Consider the following 17,288-nt stretch of genomic DNA (forward strand, 5'->3'; position numbering starts at 1 on the left):
GCCAAGACTACCATCTGTGGACTCACGGAATGCCTTATCCATCGTCATGGTATTCCACACAGCATTGCCTCTGGCCAAGGCACTCATTTTACTGCTAAAGAAGTGCATCAGTGGGCTCATGGTCATGGAATTCACTGGTCTTACCATGTTCCCCATTATCCTGAAGCAGCTGGATTGATAGAACGGTGGAATGACCTTTTGAAGTCACAATTACAATGCCGTCTAGGTGACAATACTTTGCAGGTCTGAGATAAAGATCTCCAGAGGGACATATATGCTTTGCATCAGCATATATGGTACTGTTTCTCCCATGGCCAGGATTCATGGGTCCAGGAATCAAGGGGTAGAAGTGGAGATGACACCACTCACCAAAACTCCTAGTGATCCACTAGCAAAATTTTTGCTTCCTTTTCCCACCACATTACACTCTGCTGGCCTAGAGGTCTTAGTTCCAGAAGGAGGAATGCTGCCACCAGGAGACACAACAATGATTCCGTTAAATTGGAAGTTAAGATTGCCACCTCTACACTTTGCACTCCTATCTTTAAGTCAATAGGCTTAGAAGAAGATTTGAGTCACTTCACCAGGAAAGAAACCACTACCTGCTGTGGTGCTTACTGAAGGGAAAGGAAATACAGAATGAGTAGTAGAAGAAGGTAGTCATCAATACCAGTTACGACCACATGACAATGTGCAGCAATGAGGACTGTAACTGTCATGAATATTTCCTCCTTCTTTTGTTAAAAACATGTTTGTGCACGTATACAATTGTACTAAGAAAATACCTTAATTTTATTTATTTTTCCTTTATCACATGACATAAGATTTATTGACTTTATATCAGCATTTAAACGTTGTTAACTTTATGTAATAGTATTTGGGATGGGGTCTGTTGCATTTCGGGTCATATGAAGAGTAGTTGTATTATGTTAGGCATAATTATAACTTTATTATTGTCTTTCTTTTAAGATTGTGTATAATCTCAGGAGATGTGTATGGGTTCAACTGGACAAGGGGTGGACTTGTGATGGTTAATACTGAGTGTCAACTCGATTGGATTGAAGGTTACAAAATAATGATCCCCTGAGTGTGTCTGTGAGGGTGTTGCCAAAGGAGATTAACATTTCAGTCAGTGGGCTGGGGAAGGCAGATCCGTCCTTAATCTGTTGGGCACAATCTAATCAGCTGCAGTGAATATAAAGCAGGCAGAAAAAACGAGAAAACTCAGACTGGCCTAGCCTCCCATCCTACATCTTTCTCCCTTGCTGGATGCTTCCTGCCCATGAACAACTGACTCCAGCTTCTTCAGTTTGGGATTCAGACTGGGTCTCCTTGCTCCTCAGCTTGCAGACAGTTTCTTGTGGCACCTTGCGATCATGTAAGTTAATACTTAATAAACTCACATATATTATAATATATGTAATATATATTATAATAAACACACACACACACACACACACACAATTAGTTCTTTCCCCCTAGAGAACCCTGACTAATACACCCCCTATCGGCATAAAGCAGTTAAGAGAAATGATCATGCCGATCTTAATGGCAGTTAGATGTACCTTTTCAGATGGGGAATCAATGGCAGCAGCAGGCTATCCAGAGCAGCCACTGTCTTCACACCAGTTGCACAGGGAGGCACTGTCTGTGGTGGCAGAAGTGGCTCCAGGAACAGCAATGGTGATGGTAGGTCCCCTGAGTCCCACTTTCCTGAAGCGGCTGATTACACTGCCCCCACCCTCACGTGGCCAGGCAGGACCTTCCTTTATACCTAGAGCCTCCACTACTCTTGACTGTAAACATTGCAGGGAGGGTACAAGGAGAAGGCAAAGCTGGACCTGTGGCAGTGCTGTGCTCCATGAAGCTGGCAGGAGCCAGGGACAAGCTGGAACCCCCAGTGAGCCCACTGCCTTGGGGACTGCTGTGATGGGACCAGACCAAGCCACCTGCCAGCTGGGGAGCAAAAGTCGGGCACAGAGGGGCAGCCAGAGAGGGGCCCTAAGAGGACCTGGAGCCTCTGACTCAGGCTGCACAGAGGAGGCACAGCTGGAGCTGACTCTGTGCTCCATGGTGTGGGCAGGAGCCCCACCCTCTCAGGTGCAGGGCCCAGGCATCTCTGAACTCTGCATCCTCAGGGTCCTCAGAATGTCCCCTGCCCTTTCAGGCTTGGAGACGGCTGCTCCTGCTGCCTGACCTTTTCTTGCTCCCAGCACCCGCTCTAATCTTGGAGCAGGGTTGAGGCAAAGACTAGGCACTGTTGAAGCCTGGCCGGGTGTGCACAGGCTCGGGGCACCACTGACACACCAGCACCCTGCTCCCTAGGTACCCTCTGCGTTTCGTGTGCCAATGAGCATGGAGAGAACTCTGAGTAGGAGCTGAAGGCAGCTCAGCAATGACCTGCAGGTTCTCCTTGCCACAAACAGCCTGGGCACCATGGACTGTGGCAGGAGACAAATAGGCTCCTGGGTGGAAGGAGGCAGGTCGCCAGTGAGGTCCCACATTTAGGCCAGGGAGGACCTGAAGGCTGGGGGACTGGGCTGCCACTCTCCCAGATCGGAGTGGAAGCTTGTGGTGCCTTTTCCAATCTTACCCATGGCAGCCCATAGACCAACTGGCACACAGTTCTTTCCTCCTGGTACCCATCAAAGCCTAGGGCTCAGCCACAGCAGAACAGAGGATGGGAAAACCAGCTGCAGAGAGGAGCTACCCTCTCTGCTAGGAGATGAACACTTGACAGGACACCCTCGTTGTAGAAAGGAGCTGCTAGCTGCAGGAACCTGAGCTGTTCTATTGCTCAATTAATGCTTCTCTTTTCTTGCTCACCCTTCAAGTGTCTGCATACCTCATTGTTTCTGGTCGTAGGACAAGAGTTAGGGACCCACTAAAAGGTGAAACTAAAAGAGTTGTGACACAAACAGGGCTGAGACATGGCCCTTGCTTGCCACATTGTGGGTGAAGGGAGGGAGAGAAGAGCTGTAGCTTTTTGTGGAGCCCAGACTTGGAAACTCCCCCAGCCAGGTCTCTCACTCCCTCATTGGGAACCTGCGGTTTCTGGTGTCTCCAAGTGCCACCGCATTCCCTGTTTTAGCTGGGAGAGCTGCCTGTAGTGTGCCTGATCCAACCGCAGTCTCACAGAGAGCCAGCACACATGCCGGCACCTAGAGCGGCCTGCCCCACAGCAGCATCTCTGTCTGATGGCACTGTGGCTGGACGCCATGCTCAATCACACACCCCTTCCTACTTCATGCCTGACTCTCAGTCTTCATTTGGAGGTGCTGCATCCATGCCAGTAGCATGAGTTGAGCACAGCCTGCTAGGCTGAGTCGGGGAAATTAGCCCAGCAGTCCTGCGCAAAACTTGGGTATAGGTACCATCGGTTACAGGTTTCCAGCCAGAAAAAAAACACCCCAAAGATATCATAACAGTAACATATGCAGAAGATTGAAAGTGGACCTTTTCTTTACATGATGTGCAAAAATCAACTGAAGATGTATTAACAACTGTAATTTAAAACCTAAAATTATAAAAACCTTGGAAGATAAGCTAAGAAATATAATTCTGGATATAGGATTTTTTCAAAGATTCTATTACAAAAAATGTTAAAAGCAATTGTCACAGAAACAAAAATTGACAAGTTTAACCCAGTTAAACTATAGAGCATTGCACAGCAAGAGGATCTATCAACAGAGTAAAGAGATCACCTCCAGAATGGGAGAAAATGTTTGCAATCCATTCATGTAACAATGGTCAAAGATCCAGAATCTATAAGGACCTTATACAGTTCAACAAATAAGAAATAAACAACGCCATTAAACATGTGTAAGGGACATTAACAGACACTTTTCAAAAGAAAACATGTGCGTGTCCAACAAACATATAAAATAAAAACACTCACGAGAGGGTAGAGCAAGATGGCCAAATAGGAACAGCTCCAGTCTCCAGCTCCCAGTGCGAGCGACACAGAAGATGGGTGGTTTCTGCATTTACAACTGAGGAACGCAGCTCATCGCCAGCAACGAATCAAAGCTGGATGGAGAATGACTTTGACGAGTTGAGAGAAGAAGGCTTCAGTCCATCAAACTTCTCAGAGCTAAAGGAGGAATTACATACCCAGCGTAAAGAAACTAAAAATCTTGAAAACAGAATGGAAGAATGGATAACTAGAATAATCAATGCCGAGAAGGACATAAATGAACTGACAGAGATAAAAACCATGACACGAGAAATACGTGAAAAATGCCCAGGCTTCAGTAACTGACTCGATCAACTGGAAGAAAGAGTATCAGCGATTGAGGATCAAATGAATGAAATGAAGCGAGAAGAGAAATCTAAAGAAAAAAGAGGAAAAAGAAATGAACAAAGCCTTCAAGAAGTAAGGGATTATGTGAAAAGACCAAATCTACATCTGATTGGGGTGCCTGAAAGTGAGGGGGAAAATGGAACCAAGTTGGAAAACACTCTTCAGGATAACATCCAGGAGAACTTCCCTAACCTAATAAGGCAGGCCAACATTCAAATTTAGGAAATACAGAGAACGCCACAAAGATACTCCTCGAGAAGAGCACCTCCAAGACGCATAATTGTCAGATTCACCGAAGTTGAAATGAAGGAAAAAATCTTAAGGGCAGCCAGAGAGAAAGGTCGGGTTACTCACAAAGGGAAGCCCATCAGACTAACAGCAGATCTCTCGGCACTGAACATGGAATGGAACAACCGGTACCAGCCATTGCAAAAACATGCCAAAATGTAAAGGCCATCGATACTAGGAAGAAACTGCATCAACTAACGAGCAAAATAACCAGTTAATATCATAACGACAGGATCCAGTTCACACATAACAATATTAAACGTAAATGTAAATGGACTAAATGGTCCAATTAAAAGGCACAGACTGGCAAACTGGATAAAGAGTCAAGATCAATCACTTTGCTGTATTCTGGAGATCCATCTCACATGCAGAGACCTGCATAGGCTCAAACTAAAGGTATGGAGGAAGATCTACCAAGCAAATGGAGAACAAAAAAAAGCAAGGGTTGCAATCCTAGTCTCTGATAAAACAGACTTTAAACCATCAAAGATCAAAAGAGACAAAGAAGGCCATTACATAATGGTAAAGGGATCAATTCAATAGGAAGAGCTAACTATCCTAAATATATATGCACCCAATACAGGAGCACCCAGATTCATAAAGCAAATCCTTAGAGACTTACAAAGAGACTTAGGCACCTATACAATCATAATGGGAGACTTGAACATCCCACTGTCAACATTAGACAGATCAACGAGACAGAAAGTTAACAAGAATATCCAGGAATTGAACTCAACTCTGCACCAAGTGGACCTAATAGACATCTATAGAACTCTCCACCCCAAATCAACAGAATATTCATTATTCTCAGCACCACATCACCCTTATTCCAAAATTGACCACATAATTGGAAGTAAAGCATTCCTCAGCAAATGTACAAGAACAGAAATTATAACAAACTATCTCTCAGACCACAGTGCAATCAAACTAGAACTCAGGACTAAGAATATCAATCAACACCGCTCAACTACATGGAAACTGAACAACCTGCTCCTGAATGACTACTGGGTACATAACGAAATGAAGGCAGAAATAAAGATGTTCTTTGAAACCAATGAGAACAAAGATACAACATACCAGAATCTCTGGGACACATTTAAAGCAGTGTGTAGAGGGAAATTTATAGCACTAAATGTCCACAAGAGAAAGCTGGAAAGATCTAAAATTGACACTCTAACATCACAATTAAAAGAACTAGAGAAGCAAGAGCAAACACATTCAAAAGCTAGCAGAAGGCAAGAAGTAACTAAAATCAGAGCAGAACTGAAGGAGATAGAGACACAAAAAACCCTCCAAAAAATAAATGAATCCAGGAGCTGATTTTTTGGAAAGATCAACAAAATTGATAGACCACTAGCAAGACTAATAAAGAAGAAAAGAGAGAAGAATTAAATAGATGCAATAAAAAATTATAAAGGGGATATCACCACTGACCCCACAGGAATACAAGCTACCATCAGTGAATATTACAAACTCCACTATGCAAATAAACTAGAAAATCTAAAAGAAATGGATAATTTCCTGGACACTTACACTCTCCCAAGATTAAACCAGGAAGAAGTTGAATCCCTGAATAGACCAATAGCAGGCTCTGAAATTGAGGCAATAATTAATAGCCTACCAACCAAACAAAGTCCAGGACCAGATGGATTCACAGCTGAATTCTACCAGAGGTACAAGGAGGAGCTGGTACCATTCCTTCTGAAACTATTCCAATCAATAGAAAAAGAGGGAATCCTCCCTAACTCATTTTATGAGGCCAACATAACCCTGATACCAAAGCCGGCCAGAGACACAACAACAACAACAAGGAGAATTTTAGACCAATATCCCTGATGAACATTGATACAAAAATCCTCAATAAAATACTGGCAAACCGGATCCAGCAGCACATCAAAAAGCTTATCCACCATGATCAAGTGGGTTCCATCCCTGGGATGCAAGTCTGGTGCAGCATATGCAAATCAATAAACATAATCCAGTTTATAAACAGAACCAAAGACAAAAAACCACATGATTATCTCAATAGGTGCAGAAAAGGCCTTTGACAAAATTCAACAGCCCTTCATGCTAAAAACTCTCAGCAATTTCGGTATTGATGGAATGTATCACAAAATAATAAGAGCTATTTATGACAAACCCACAGACGATATCATACTGAATGGGCAAAAACTGGAAGCATTCCCTTTGAAAACTGGCAAAAGACAGGGATGCCCTCTCTCACCACTCCTATTGAACATAGTGTTGGAAATTCTGGCTAGGGCAATCAGGCAAGAGAAAGAAATAAAGGATATTCAGTTAGGAAAAGAAGAAGTCAAATTGTCCCTATTTGCAGATGACATGATTGTATATTTAGAAAACCCCATCATCTCAACCCAAAATCTCCTTCAGCTGATAAGCAACTTCAGCAAAGTCTCAGGATACAAAATCAAGGGGCAAAAATCACAAGCATTCTTATACACCAGTAACAGGCAAACAGAGAGCCAAATCATGAATGAACTTCCATTCACAATTGCTTCAAAGGGAATAAAATACCTAGGAATCCAACTTACAAGGGATTTAAAGGACCTCTTCAAGGAGAACTACAAACCACTGTTTAGCGAAATAAAAGAGGACACAAACAAATGGAAGAACATACCATGCTCATGGATAGGAAGAATCAATATCATGAAAATGACCATACTGCCCAAGGTAATTTATAGTTTCAATGCCATCCCCACCAAGCTACCGATGAATTTCTTCACAGAATTGGAAAAAACTGCTTTAAAGTTCATATGGAACCAAAAAAGAGCCCGCATTGCCAATCCTAAGTCAAAAGAACAAAGCTGGAGGCATCACGCTACCTGACTTCAAACTATACTACAAGGCTACAGCAACCAAAACAGCATGGTACTGGTACCAAAACAGAGATATAGACCAATGGAATAGAACAGAGTCCTCAGAAATAATACCACACATCTACAGGCATCTGATCTTTGACAAACCTGAGAAAAACAAGAAATGGGGAAAGGATACCCTATTTAATAAATGGTACTGGGAAAATTGGCTAGTCATAAGTAGAAAGCTGAAACTGGATCCTTTCTTATTCCTTATACGAAAATTAATTCAAGATGGATTAGAGACTTAAATGCTAGACTTAATGCCATAAAAGCCCTAGAAGAAAATCTAGGTAACACCATTGAGGAAATAGGCATGGGCAAGGGCTTCATGTCCAGAGCACCAAAAGCAATGGCAACAAAAACCAAAATTGACAAATGGGATCCCATTAAACTAAAGAGCTTCTGCACAGCAAAAGAAACTACCATCAGAGTGAATAGGCAACCTACAGAATAGGAGAAAATTTTTTCAATCTACTCATCTGACAAACGACTAATATCCAGAACCTATAAAGAATTCAAACAAATTTACAAGAAAAAAACAAACAACCCCATCAAAAAGTGGGCAAAGGATATGAACAGACATTTCTCAAAAGGAGACATGCATACAGCCAACAGACATAGGTAAAAATGCTCATCATCACTGGCCATCAGAGAAATGCAAATCAAAACCACAATGAGATACCATCTCACACCAGTTAGAATGACAATCATTAAAAAGTCAGGAAACAACAGGTGCTGGAGAGGATGTGGAGAAATAGGAACACTTTTACACTGTTGGTGGGATTGTAAACTAGTTCAACCATTATGGAAAACAGTATGGCGATTCCTCAAGGATCTAGAACTAGAAATACCGTATGACCCAGCCATCCCATTACTGGGTATATATCCAAAGGATTATAAATCATGCTGCGATAAAGACACATGCACACGTATTTTTATTGTGGTACTATTCACAATAGCAAAGACTTGGAATCAACCCAAATGTCCATCAGTGACAGACTGGATTAAGAAAATGTGGCACATATACACCATGGAATACTATGCAGCCATAAAAAAAGGATGAGTTCGTGTCCTTTGTAGGGACATGGATGCAGCTGGAAACCATCATTCTCAGCAAACTATGGCAAGAACAGAAAACCAAACACCGCATGTTCTCACTCATAGGTGGGAACTGAACAATGAGATCACTTGGACTCAGGAAGGGGAACATCACACATTGGGGCCTATTATGGGGAGGGGGGAGGAGGGAGGGATTGCATTGGGAGTTATACCTGATGTAAATGACGTGTTGACGGGTGTTGACGAGTTGATGGGTGCAGCACACCAACATGGCACATGTATACATATGTAACAAACCTGCACATTATGCACATGTACCCTAGAACTTAAAGTATAATAATAAAAAAAACCACTCACTATCACTAATCATCAGAGAAATGTAAATAAGCATCACAATAGGATACCATAATATGCCAGTCAAAAAGTTTATTATTAAAAAAAAAATGTGTTTGTAATTTTCCGGAGAAAAGGGAACATTTACACACTACTGGTGGGGATATAAATTAGTTCAGCCACTATGAAAATCAGCTTGGAAATCTCTCAAAGAATTTAACACAGAACTAGTATTTGATACAGCAATGCTATAATTGGCAAATAAAAGTATATAAGTCATTCTACCACAAAGACTCATACACATATGGACTCATACACATATAACACTTTTCACCATAGCAAGGATATAGAATCAACCTAGACGCCCATCATTGGTGGACTGGATAAAAACATTTGGCACATATACACCACAAAACACTACATGGTTTTAAAAAATGGAATGAACTCATGTATTCAGCATCATCAAGGATGCAGCTGGAGGCCATTACCTCAAGCAAATTAACACATAATCAGAAAACCATGTACTACTTGCTCTCACTTATAAGTGGAAACTAAACACTGAATACACATAAGCACAAAAAGAGGTATAATAGACCCCAGGACTTACTTGAGGATGTAGGATGGGAGAAGGGTGAGGATAAAAATACTACCTATCGGGTTCTATACTCACCACCTGGGTGACAAAATAGTTTGTACACCAAACTCCAGTAACATGCAATTTACCTCAATAAAAAAATCTGCATCCGTAGTCCCTGAAAATAAAATAAAAGTTGGAAGAAAAAATATATATGGTCCAATATTTCTGATAAACATAGATGCAGAAATGCTCTAGAACATACTAGCAAATCAAATTCAACAAAACGTTAACAAGATCATTCACCATGATCATGTGGAATTTATCCAATGAATACTAGGGTGGTTCAATGCATACAAGTCAATAAATGAGATAAACATATTAATAGAATTAAGTACAAAAGCCATATAATCACTTAATAGACACCAAAAATTTCAGTAAAAATTATCATTCTTTAATTATAAAGAAAAGTCAACAAATTGGGTTTGGAGTAAACAAACCTTCAACCATAAATGCCATGTGTGACAAACCCACAACTAGCATCATACTGAATAGGCAAAAATAAAGATTTTTCTTCTAAGGTTTAGAATAACATAAAAATGTCCACTTTCAACTTTTTATTTAATCTAGTACTGGAAATCCTAGTCAGAGCAATTAGACTGAATGAAGAAATGCAGGTCACCCAGATTTAATAGGAATAAACTGGTTCTTATTTGCAGAAGACATAATCTTATACTTAGAAAAGGCTAAATCGTCTACCACAAAAATTGTTAGAACTGATAAACTAATTTAGTAAAGTTGCAGAATAAAATATCAGTAGCATTTCTATATGCCAACAATGAACAATCTAAAAAAACACACAATCCAATTTATAATAACTACAAAAATACCTAGAAATAAACTTAATGACAGTAGTAAGAGATTAACTACAATTAAAATTGTAAAACACTGATAAAAGAAATTAAATAAGAAACAGTTGGCTGGGCGCGGTGGCTCAAGCCTGTAATTCCAGCACTTTGGGAGGCCAAGGTGGGCGGATCACGAGGTCAGGAGATGGAGACCATCCTGGCTAACACGGTGAAACCCCGTCTCTACTAAAAAATACAAAAAACTAGCCGGGTGCGGTGGCGGACGTCTATAGTCCCAGCTACTCGGGAGGCTGAGGCAGGAGAATGGCGTGAACCCGGGAGGCGGAGCTTGCAGTGAGCAGAGATCCAGCCACTGCACTCCAGCCTGGGCGACAGAGCGAGACTCCATCTCAAAAAAAAAAAAAAAAAAAAGAAACAGTTAAATATATTATATGCTTATGTATTTGGAGAATTAATATTGCTCAAGTATCTATACCGCCGCCAAAAATCTATAGATTCAGCCAAATCCCTTTAAAAATAACAATGACATTTTTCTCAGAAACGAGAAAAAAACCCTAAAATTTAAATGGGCCCATAGCAATACTAAGCAAATAAATAAATAAATAAATAAGGCCTGTGGCATCACATAAACTGCCTTTAAATTATGCTACACTGCTATAGTAACAAAAACAGTACATTACTGACATTAAAACAATCACATAGACAAATAGAAGGGAACACAGTACACAGAAAAGAAATCCTTGCATTGGCAGCCAACTTGTTTTTGACAGTGATGCCAAAAACATATATTGAGGTAATGACAATTTCTTCAATAAATGATGCTAGAAAAACTGAATATCTATATACAGAAGGATAAAACTTGACCCTTATCTCTCACTGTACAGAAAAATTAAATCAAAATATATTAAAGGCTTAAATATAAGCCCCAAAACAATGAGACTACTACAGAAAAATATTAAGAAAAAATGGTTCAGGACATTGGTCTGTGCAACGATTTTTCTAGTAAGACTTCAATAGCACAGGCCACCAAAGCATACATAGACAAATGGGATTATATCAAGCTGAAAAGTTTCTGCACAGCAAAGTGAAGATAAGACCTTCAGAGTGGGAGAAAATATTTGCAACTATCTGTCTGAGAATGAATTAATAATGAGAATATATATTTTGCACTCAATATCAAAAAATATCAAATTAAAACGGAAAAAATATTTGAGCAGTCATTTGTCAAATGAAGACATACAAATGGCCATCAGGTGTGTGAAAGAAAATATTCAACATCACTAATTATCCAGGAAATTCCAATCAACACCACAATAAGATAACAACTCATCCCAGTTAAAATTAGCATTTTCAAAAATATATATATATATAAAAAAACAGATATTGGTGAGAAGGTATAGAAAAGGGAACATTTAAGTACCCATTGGTAGAAATATAAATTAGTACAACAACAATGGAAAACAGCATGAAGTTTTCTCAATTGTTTAAAAATAGAACTACCATACAATCTAGCAATTCCAGCACTGGGAATATATATATTTAAAAAAATCAATATAATAAGGAGACTTCTGCACTCTCATGTTTATTGCAGCATTAATCATAATAGCCAAGATAAAAATCAACCTACATGTTCATCAACAGAAGAATGGGTAAAAGGAAACTAGTATATATACAGAATAAAATATTACTAAGCCATTAAAAGTATGCAATTATGTCATTTGCAGCAACATGTATGAAACAGTTAAGTTCAGAGAAATAAACCAGGCACAGAAAGATAAATATAACATGGTCTCTCTCATATCTGGGAGCTAAAAATGCTGACATCATCAAAGTAGAGAGTAAAATAATTGTCACTAGAGGCTGGGAAATGTAGGGGCATATGGGGGAGAAAAAATTGGGGTAACAGGTAAAAACATAGGTAGAACAAATAAATGCTAATATTTGATAGCACAATAGGATGCCAATAGATAACAATAATTTATTATAGAAATGAAATGAAGATTTGAAAGAATTCTAATACACATAATAATACATATTTGATGTAATGAATACCCTAGCTACTTTCATTTAAACATTATACATTGTATGTGAGTATAAAAATATGATATATGCCTTATAAATATGTACAATTGTTTTCCATTTATTGAGAAATTACATAAATTACACATTTAAAATGCTGACAGAAAGCATTCTAAATATACAGAGGAAAATGGACATTTGGATTAATGAAGACCACATGGAGACATATTATAATTGAACAAAATCAAAATAAAATACAAAGAATGTAAGACACAGAAAGAGAGAAGTGACTTGACATATACAGAAGAGTTCTTGATAGAACTATCGGTTGATTTCTCAGTAGAATAATTGCTGCCCAGGAAAGAAAGGAATTATATAGTCCATAAACAGAAAGAAAAAATCTCCCAAAGACAAATACTGTACCAGGTAAAACAGATATTTAAGAATAAAAGAAAGAAAAACTTCTTAAAAAATGAAAACTGAGGGAATATTTTACCACTCGACTTGCTGTATAAGATTGCTACAGTGAATTATTCAAATACAACAATATATTAAACAGTAACCTGAAAGCGTATGAAAGTACAAATCTCACCGATAAACGTAAATACATAGACAAATAGTGAATGTTGTAATACTGCAATGATGGCACATAAATAATGTTAACACTAACATAAAAAGTTAAAAAACAAAAATATTAAGAATAATTATAATCTCAGAAATTTGATAATAAAAGTAATATATGAAAGACATAAAATCTCACATCAATAATTTAAAATGTGTCCATAAAAAGAAAATAAAGTACACAGTTCCTGTCAGTGATCCCCAGCCTTTAGGCACCAAGGACTGGTTTTGTGAGATAATTTTGTCACCAACTGAGGTGGGGAGATGGTTTCAGAATGAAACTGTTCCATCTCAGATAATCTGGCATTAGTTAAATTCCCATAAGGAGTATGCAACCTAGGTCCTTTGCATGTAGAGTTCACAATAGTATTTGTGTTTCTGTAAGAATATAATGCTGCTGCTAATCTGATGAGAGACAGAGCTCATGTAGTAATGCTCACTCACTGCTGCTCACCTCCTGCTGTGTATCCTAGTTCCTAACAGGCCATAGACTGGTACCAGTCCATGGCCCAGGGTTTGGGGACCCCTGCTGTGTAAGATTAAAGTTAAGTCATTATGGCTTAAAATATGGTTATTAGTCTAAAACAGAGAGAAAACAATAAAAAAGTAGAAGTAGAAAGTTCTTACCCATCAATTTTAACTTTAGATATAAGTGGACTAAATTTCCTAATCAAGAGTCTGATTTGCTGAATGAATAAAAATTAAAAAGTACCCAACTTTTGCCAGGCACAGTGACCCACGCCTGTAATCCCAGCACTTTGGGAGGCTGAGGTGGGTGGATCACAAGGTCAGGAGATCGAGATCATCCTGGCTAACATGATGAAACCCCAGTCTCTACTAAAAATACAAAAAATTAGCTGGGGGTGGTGGTGGGCTCGTGTAGTTCCAGCTACTCGGGAGGCTGAGGCAGGAGAATGGCAAACCTGGTAGGTGGAGCTTGCAGTGAGCCGAGATCACGTCACTGCACTCCAACCTGGGTGGTAGAGTGAGACTCCATCTCAAAAAAAAAAAAAAAAAAAAAAGAAAAACAAAAGTACCAAACTTTGTGGTATCTACAAGAGACTCATTTTAGAATTAAAGACACATATAGACTACAGCTGAGGAAAAGAAAAAAGATGTTTCATGCAAATGTAACCAAAAGCAAGCAGGAGTAGCCATACTTATACCAGAAAAACATCGACTTTAAGTTAAAAATTGAAATAGTCAGATAAGGTTGTTTTGTGTTAAGAACAGAGTCCTTTCAAGAGGAAAAGAACACAATTATAAATATATATAAAACCAACATCAAAGCAGTATATAAAGCAGAAGTTGACAGAACTTAAGGAAGAAATAGACACAATGCAATAATAGTAGGAAACATTAATGCCTGTTTTCAATAATGTGGTATTAGTGCATTCTCATGCTGATATAAAGAACTTACTGAGACTGGTAATTTATAAAGGAAACAGGTTTAAGTGAGTCATAGTTAATCATGGCTGGTGAGGCCTCAGGAAACTTACAATCCTAGTGAAAGGGCAAGTAAACACATCCTTTCTTACCTGGTGGCATAAAGAAGTGCCAAGCAAAGGGGGAAAAGCCCCTTATGAAACAATTAGATCTCGTGAGAACTCACTATCTCAAGAACAGTATGGGGGAATCACCCTCATGATTCAATTACCTCCCACTGCATCCCACCCGTGACATGTGGGGATTATAGGAACTACAATTCAAGATGATATTTCAGTGAAGACACAGCCAAACCATATCATTCCACCCCTGACTCCTTCCAAATCTGATATTCTCACATCTCAAAACACAATTATGCTGATGCAAGAGTTGGGCTCCCACAGCCTTGGGCAGCTCTGTCCCTATGGCTTTGTGGTGTACAGCCCCACTCCCAGCTGCTTTCATGGCTGGCATTGAGTGTCTGTGGCTTTTCCATGTCCACAGCCCAAGCTGTTGGTCGATCTACCATTCTGGGGTCTGGAGAATGGTGGCCCTCTTCTCACAGCTCCACTAGGCTGTGCCCCAGTGGGGACTGTGTGGGGGCTTCAACTCTACATTTTCCTTCCGTACTGCCCTAGCAGAGGTTCTCCATGAGGGCTCCTCCTGCTGCAGCACACTTCTGCCTGGACATTCAGTCATTTCCATACATCCTCTGAAATGTAAGCAGAGGTTCCCAAACCTCAACTCTTGACTTCTGGGCACCTGCAGGCTCAACACCACATGAAAGCTGCCAAGGCTTGGGCTTGCACCCTCTGAAGCCACAACCAGAGCTGTATCTTGCCCCTTTTAAGCAACTACTAAAGCAAATGGGACACAGGTCACCAGCACACACAGCAGGGGCACTGGGTCCAGCCCAGGAAATTATCTTTTCCTCCTAGGTCACCAGGCCTCTGATGGGAGAAGCTCCCTCAAAGACATACCCTGGAGACATTGTCCCTACTGTCTTAGTAGGTACATTTGACTCCTTGTTACTTATGTAAATTTCTGCAGCAGGCTTGACTTTCTCCTGAGAAAATAGGTTTTCTTTTCTATTGCATCATTGGGCTACAAATTTTCCAAACTTTTATACTCTGCTTCCTCTTGAATACTTTGCTGCTTCAAAATTTCTTCTGCCACATACTGTAAAGTCATCTCTCTCAAGTTCAAAGTTCCACAGATCTCTAGGGCAGGGGCAAAATGCTGTCAGTCTCTTGCTAAAGCATTGCAAGAATCACCTTTATTCCAGTTTCCAACAAGTTCCTCATCTCCATCTCAGGCCACCTCAGACTGGACTCCATTGTCCATATCACTATCAACATTTTGGTCAAGGCCATTCAACAAGCCTCTGGGAAGTTCCAAACTTTCCCACATTATAGGGGGAACTCACTCCCAACATGTCAGTGTAGGTTCTATTTTCCCTAAGTGTCGGCTGGTCTGAGAAATAAAGAGACAGAGTACAAAGAGAGGAATTTTACAGCTGGGCTGCCGGGGGTGACATCACATATTGGTAGGTCTGTGATGCTCACCTGAGCTGCAAAACCAGCAGATTTTTATTAAGGACCTCAAAAGGGGAGGGGGTGTATGAACAGGGAGTAGGTCACAAAGATCACATGCTTCTGAGACCAATAAAGATCACAAAGCAAAAGGTAAAATTAGAATTACTGATGAGGGTCTATGCTCAGCTGTGCACGTATTGTCTTAATAAATATCTTAAAAAACAGAAAACAGGGTTCTAGAGCAGAGAACTGGTCTCACCTCAAATTCACCAGGGTGGGGTTTTCCCCACCAGAGTGAGCCTGAGGGTACTGCAGAAGACCAGGGAGTATTTCAGTCCTTATCTCAACTGCATAAGACAGACACTCCCACAGTGGCCATTTCTAGGCTTCCCCCCAGGAATGCATTCATACCCAGACCATTAATTATTAATATTCCTTGCTGGGAAAAGAATTCAGCAATATCTCTCCTACTTGCACGTCCATTTATAGACTCTCTGCAAGAAGAAAAATATAGCTCTATTCTGCCCAACCCCGCAGGCAGTCAGACCTTATGGTTGCATTCCCTTTTTCCCTGAAAATCGCTGTTATTCTGTTCTTTTTCAAGGTGCGTTGATTTCATATTGTTCAAACACACTCGTTTTACAATCAAGTTGTACAATAGTTGTCCTGAGGTGATGTACATTCTCAGCTTACAAAGATAACAGGATTAAGACATTAAAGATAGGCATAAAAAATTATAAGAGTATTATTTGGGAACTGATAAATGTCCATGAAATCTTCACAATTTATGTTCTGAGATTGCAGTAAAGACAGGAGTAACGAATTATAAAAGTATTAATTATGGGGACTGATAAATGTCCATGAAATCTTCACAGTTTATGATACTCTGCCACTGTTTCAGCCAGGCCCTCTGTTCAGGGTCCCTGACTTCCCGCAACACCACATCTTTCTGTCTTCTGAGCCTTCCAAGTTTCTACAAAGTCCCAAACTTTCCCACATTTCCTGTCTTCTTCTGAACCTTCTAAACTGTTCCAACCTCTGCCTGTTACCCAGTCCAAAGTCATTTCCATATTTCCGGATGTCTTTATAGCAGCACCCCAGTCTCTGTGGTACCAATATACTGTATTAGTTTGTCCTCATGCTGATACAAAGAACTTCTCAAGACTGGGTAATTTATAAAAGAAAAATTCTTAATTTACTCACAATTCCACATGGCTGGGGGGCCTCAGGAAACCTGCAATCATGGTAGAAGGAGAAGCAAACGCATCCTTCCTCACATGAAGGTAAAAAGGAGAAATGCCAAGCAAAGAGGGAAAAGCCCACTATAAAACCATTGGATCTCATTATAACTCACTCACTATAAGGAGAACAACATGGGGAACC

This window comes from Theropithecus gelada, chromosome X (genome assembly GCF_003255815.1).
Source record: "Theropithecus gelada isolate Dixy chromosome X, Tgel_1.0, whole genome shotgun sequence".
NCBI lineage: Eukaryota > Metazoa > Chordata > Mammalia > Primates > Cercopithecidae > Theropithecus > Theropithecus gelada.